This window comes from Homalodisca vitripennis, chromosome 3 (assembly GCF_021130785.1).
Source record: "Homalodisca vitripennis isolate AUS2020 chromosome 3, UT_GWSS_2.1, whole genome shotgun sequence".
Classification (NCBI taxonomy): Eukaryota; Metazoa; Arthropoda; class Insecta; order Hemiptera; family Cicadellidae; genus Homalodisca; species Homalodisca vitripennis.
Window position 1 is genome coordinate 16,582,562 of NC_060209.1, and position 6,227 is coordinate 16,588,788.

The 6,227-nt window shown below is 36.0% G+C and overlaps 1 protein-coding gene across 1 annotated transcript in view; it reads left to right on the forward strand.

Moving 5' to 3' along the window:
* The window catches only part of LOC124356640 (DNA repair protein XRCC2-like), a 183,090-nt gene that overhangs the window by 26,500 nt on the left and 150,363 nt on the right, over nt 1–6,227 (forward strand). The window lies entirely within an intron of this gene.

A 6,227-nucleotide genomic window follows, 5' to 3' on the forward strand; every position in this document is an offset into this window, starting at 1 on the left:
GAAAATCCTGTCTTTAAGTATAGGGAATGTAAGTAGATGAATAGATGCAGGTGACGTGTTCTGATCACCGGTAGAGACAACTGTATTCGACAAGAATATTACATTCACTGTGGCGGTATAGCAGAAAATCCTGTCTTTAAGTATAGTGAATGTAAGTAGATGAATAGATGCAGGTGACGTGTTCTGATCACCGGTAGAGACAGCTGTATTCGACAAGGAGTTTTACATTCACTGCGGCGGTATAGCAGAAAATCCTGTCTTTAAGTAGGGAATGTAAGTAGATGAATAGATGCAGGTGACGTATTCTGATCACCGGTAGAGACAGCTGTATTCAACAAGGAGTTTACATTCACTGTGGCGGTATAGCAGAATATCCTGTCTTTAAGTATAGGGAATGTAAGTAGATGAATAGATGCAGGTGACGTGTTCTGATCACCGGTAGAGACAGCTGTATTCGACAAGGAGATTACATTCACTGTGGTGGTATAGCAGAAAATCCTGTCTTTAAGTATAGTGAATGTAAGTAGATGAATAGATGCAGGTGACGTGTTCTGATCACCGGTAGAGACAGCTGTATTCGACAAGGAGTTTACATTCACTGTGGCGGTATAGCAGAAAATCCTGTCTTTAAGTAGGGAATGTAAGTAGATGAATAGATGCAGGTGACGTGTTCTGATCACCGGTAGAGACAGCTGTATTCGACAAGGAGTTTACATTCACTGTGGCGGTATAGCAGAAAATCCTGTCTTTAAGTATAGGGAATGTAAGTAGATGAATAGATGCAGGTGACGTGTTCTGATCACCGGTAGAGACAGCTGTATTCGACAAGGAGTTTACATTCACTGTGGCGGTATAGCAGAAAAATCCTGTCTTTAAGTAGGGAATGTAAGTAGATGAATAGATGCAGGTGACGTGTTCTGATCACCGGTAGAGACAGGTGTATTCGACAAGGAGTTTACATTCACTGTGGCGGTATAGCAGAAAATCCTGTCTTTAAGTAGGGAATGTAAGTAGATGAATAGATGCAGGTGACGTGTTCTGATCACCGGTTAGAGACAGTTGTATTCGACAAGGAGTTTACATTCACTGTGGCGGTTATATAGCAGAAAATCCTGTCTTTAAGTATAGGGAATGTAAGTAGATGAATAGATGCAGGTGACGTGTTCTGATCACCGGTAGAGACAGCTGTATTCGACAAGGAGCCCCCCCCCCCCCCCACCCCCCCCCCCCCCCACCCCCCCCCCCCCCCACCCCCCCCCCCCCCCACCCCCCCCCCCCCCCACCCCCCCCCCCCCCCACCCAATAACAGATACGCTATCAGTCCCACCCCCAGATAATATTTACAGATATCCAGACATAGCACACAAAACAGAACATTAAAACATTAAGAATTTAACTATTTATGTATATACCCTCTAAAATCATGTGCAATATTATGAGCGTAAGAAATGAAATGAAAACATACATTATCTGTTGAGATCAAACCATACTTTACCTTAAAATGCGTCATGGTAATTTTGTTCTTAAAAGTAAATAAATAATAATGGCCGACAATGGCAGTCCTAAAGAATTTAAATTCCCATTACGAAGTAAAAGAAAACAATAGGTATTTTTGTCTATTCTTATGCAATAATAGTAACTAAGTATGCTTTAAAGTGTACTCACAACACACACTTTTACATCGAATATACAGAAATATCACTCACTAGTGAAAAAGCATTTTTGTCACAAGAGAAAGAACAAGTATTTCTGTCAGGGTTTAAACTGTAACCGCATTTGTCGCATTTTTCGAAACAGTTAGAGAAAATGTGATACTATCGAGAAAAGCTCTCGTAAAATTGTGACAAAAGCGAGACAAAAACAACCAACTGTGATATGTTTATCGAATTTTGAAAATCCGTTTACAGCGTTAAAAATGTTGTTTTTCAATTATATTAATATCATATATTTTGTAATCACATTTAATTTCATGTATATACAATATTAGACACTGTGCCGCGTTGCAGGCCGACAAACATAGATACCCGAGTTTGAACGATGAACGAAAACTAACTAATAGAGATAAAATTATGGAGTTGCATTAAAACTTAACCTTCTTTATTACTACGTCTAGACGTAGAAAGCAAATTGTTAAATCTGCCATTGGAGGCCTAAAGCTCATATAAAAAAGCTGATAGGGAATGGTCTAATACATTAAAACTATATTTAATGTATTAAGCTTCCTCATACACTTAAGGGCGCGAGTGGACCACGGACGATCATTACAACATCGCTCTCGACAGTTTGCCGCGTTCTAACGAGCAGGCACCAGCCACTGCACATTATCAAAATCTATTTAATAAGTGGTGTTAAAAACAAGTTGCTTTAAAACAAAAATATTGACTATAAGCTCAATAAGGTGACCAATTCCGAGTCTATTTAACTGAACCCGGTTGAGAATAAAAGTTTAAATGGTTTTAAAAACAACTGGTTTGACAACTTTTATCCATATAATTCAAAAACTCAAAAAATTACATTCTCTAAGTTAGTACTCTTATACATATTATCTTGTATAAAACTTTGCTGTTAATATGAATTACAAGTTTTCCTGTTTATGAATGTTCAAAATTGTAGTTTGGATGAAAACAGGAAAAACAGGTACCATTTTGATGCGAGAGTAGTACCCAACGAACGGCAACGCTTGTTGCTATGACAGTGGTGCTGATGCGCTGTGACTGACCCACATACGAACAATAAAGAACATTGTACACTTCTTGATGTCTGTTACTAGTACTGGAGATTTGAGGGTGTGTTATAGTCAGAATTTAATGTTAGACATTTGTAAAAGGTTTGGTATAACCAATCAAAGAATGTATTTATGATCTTTATTGAAGGTACGAATAGAAAGGAATTAATTAAGGCTTAAGTTGGTGTTCAAAACGATTGAATGATGTTGGTAGGACCTAATTAGTTTTTTAAAGATAAACTGATATTAAAAGTAACTTCTTTTATAACAAATAACCATACTATTTACATTTATTTTTTATTTTAAATTCATAGAAGACTTTTTTTTTTTTTTTAATATATTTTTACAATACATTTAAAATTTTATTTTTTAACTATACTTTTTTTAATAAAACAAAATTGTTTAATTATTTAGATTTTAAATATTTTAAGAACACTAATGGAAAATATTTTTTAAGAACATTAATGGAAATATCGGTTCTGGAGGCTAAAGTATTATAGAGCTGAAAACTGTTTTTCTATTAGTATTATTGTAATCTTCGCGGAATACCAATATTATTAATAAGTGGTACAAGACAAACATTTTTGCTTAAAAGTCTGAAGGGCTTGTAGCATTCTTGCGAAGAAAATTTTCATCTCATCTTAAACCTTGCTTCTCCATAGTAGTAGAGTGATAGAAGAGTCATTTGGGAGTGCAGATGGCCGAGTGGTTTCAGACGTCGAACTTTGGGTCTGAGTTAGAGGAAGCGCAGGTTCAAATCTGTCTGTGACCGTTGCACTTTTTCCGTAGTATCATCGACCTTGTAGGCCTACTGTATCGAATCGCCTTATTCTGTTTGATAAGATACTCGCACAGGCCAGTGGTACACTGAGGACAGGTAGAATAAGGCTTAAAAGGGCAACGGCCCCTTCTTTAAAAAAAAAAACCAAATGACGTAAAACAGGAAACGTAGCGAAAGAATAACCTCGTGTGAATGTTGAAAACCCCGATTCCTCCTGGTCCTTTCTTCTTTCTTATATCCATCGCCTGCACCTAAAGAAGGTATGTTCCTTGTCATCACAACGTGAATCTCCAAACCCCAATTGGGCAACCCCCATTTCCCTATCCTGTGTAGGTGTGATCCAAAATAACCGTGGTCCGACAGGAATTGAGTGAGGAAGAAGCCCACCTCTCTGTGCTGTCTTTCCATCGACTCTGTGATGTTACCTTCAATTTTGGGGATCCGATTTAAAGGGGATCGGCCTCTCCTTAAAAAAATAAACCAAATGACGGAAAAACAGAAAAAGGGTACTTTGGGATTATACCGACCACACCCAGACATGAATCGTTATTTGATATTTTCCTTCTACTGATTACTAGATTAGCGTAGAAACAATATTTCGTCAATATAAAACAGAAATTGTCTTATCGCAAACCCCTCCCCATCCTCAGACAGAGGTCAAAGTCGAGCGAGCGGTCTAGTAGATAACGTGATTGCAGAGTCTCGCCGCTCGTTCAGCTGGTGCGTCGCTTTGTTGTACTTCTGTGTTTTACCCCTACATTTCTCCAAACACAAAAATTCAACAAAAACAAACATTACAAACAAAAACTAAATTCTTTATTGAAAAAAAAAAACTCAAAACTTGTTTTTATTCTTGATCACACTCCACCACTCAAAATGCGAGTGCCTCCGGTGCTGCCGAAGCCCGCGCTGACGTCAACGAAAGAAAAACATCCCTTGAGATAGTACCTATCAGTAAAATATCAAATTCTAGAGGGGCTGATCAGAAATATAAATTTAATTGTAATGGAAAGGCAATTATGTACCGTGCAAAAAAACTTAGATAATCATGTGATGCCGCGCGGCCTGCCGTAATCGGGATTCTCGAGAAAGATAAGATAACAGCGACAACAATACCGATCACAATACCTGGAAATGCTTGTAAGTTTTGTAATTTTTATAATTAAAGAGTTGTTTTTTCGTTCTATAATGTTTGTTTCTATAAATTTATATTTTTGTGTTCTTCATACTGGTGTGGTCGGTATAATCCCAAAGTACCAGAAAAAGTACTGAAAAACTGTGATTTTACAGATCAATTTTTCATCCAACTTCCACTGGATTCCGCATCTCATTGAACTTGCTAACTCTGTATGTACACAACTTTTTCTGAAGTTAAAGATATGAATTCAACCAAATTTTACCCGTTTATTTATTTTGTGGTAATTGCTTCTCCTACTGAGTACTTTATTGGCAATAGAGTTGTAACAGCTCCTCCAAATTAACCTAGAGTGCTCCACGAACGTCAGCTACTGAGAAATAGCGTGCAGACATATACAGGCAGAATAAGGCTGTAAAGGATATTGGACTCTTTTTTTCTTTGTTATAAAATCATTAGGCAACAAGTAACCGGTTACTCATATGGCACATATGCAATGTATTTACAGGAGTAACCACTTTTAGCACAACTCAAGTAATGTTCATGAAATTCAAATAATGCAATGAACGCGTGATAAACTCGTCAAAACTATTAAGACCCAGCAATAATGGTAGCCATGATGATTTTAAACCGCACAAAAATAATGTCAAAACCACAAACCACAAATGTCTCATGGGCTGCAGTTTGTTTAATTAAGCAGCCACCACGACAATCGAATAATTGATATTTCTGATTAAATCTAAACTACCGAACAAACCAAAGTATGAAACCAAATCATGTTATTAGTATTTCATATTATGGTATATTTCAGCTATTTTTTATGTCTAAAAAGTAATAATTTAATGATGAGTTAAAAACTATGTATATGTATACAAAAAGCAACTTGTAAAACTTACTTATTATTTTATCAGATGCGTTTCTGATAGCTTGTGACGCAAATAACAAAGGTCATCGCCATTGTAGTTGCGGCCATTACTTAAATACTATATATTATTTTACATAGTTTGAATTAAGTCTAAATAATATTGTTGTATTACATTAATAAAGCTACCATTAAATTTGATTTTAAATTACTATAATAAGAATGGTTTTGTATTAGATACTTTGGCTATTTCTAATCGATAGTTCAGTTCACTAATTTGATTGTCATGGTGGCCACTTATTATACTGCAGGCGTCTCATGTTATTAAGTGTTCAAAAGTCCCTAATTATTTTACTTAGCTTTAAAAAAAAATTATAAGTATACACTTTACACTATAATAAATCTCCAATTTTTTGTTGTGTTATTGATCATATATTTAAATTGAGATATGCTCTATAACTCTGTGACCAAACGTAAGGGCTAAAAGGTTTTAATGTGTAAAATGTTCTCATACTATAAAACTTGAGTCGTTTTATCATAGCTGGTTATTTCAAAGCAGATTAGGCCAATACCATAGTAAGTTGTTACATTCACAGATATTTATCAGAAGTCGCACAAGACTTGAACTCTAGTAGTTTTAAATTGCAACATTATACAAACGAAATTCCAATTAACGAACTGACAGGACCTTGCTGAAATCAATCAATTACACATCAAGAAAAAC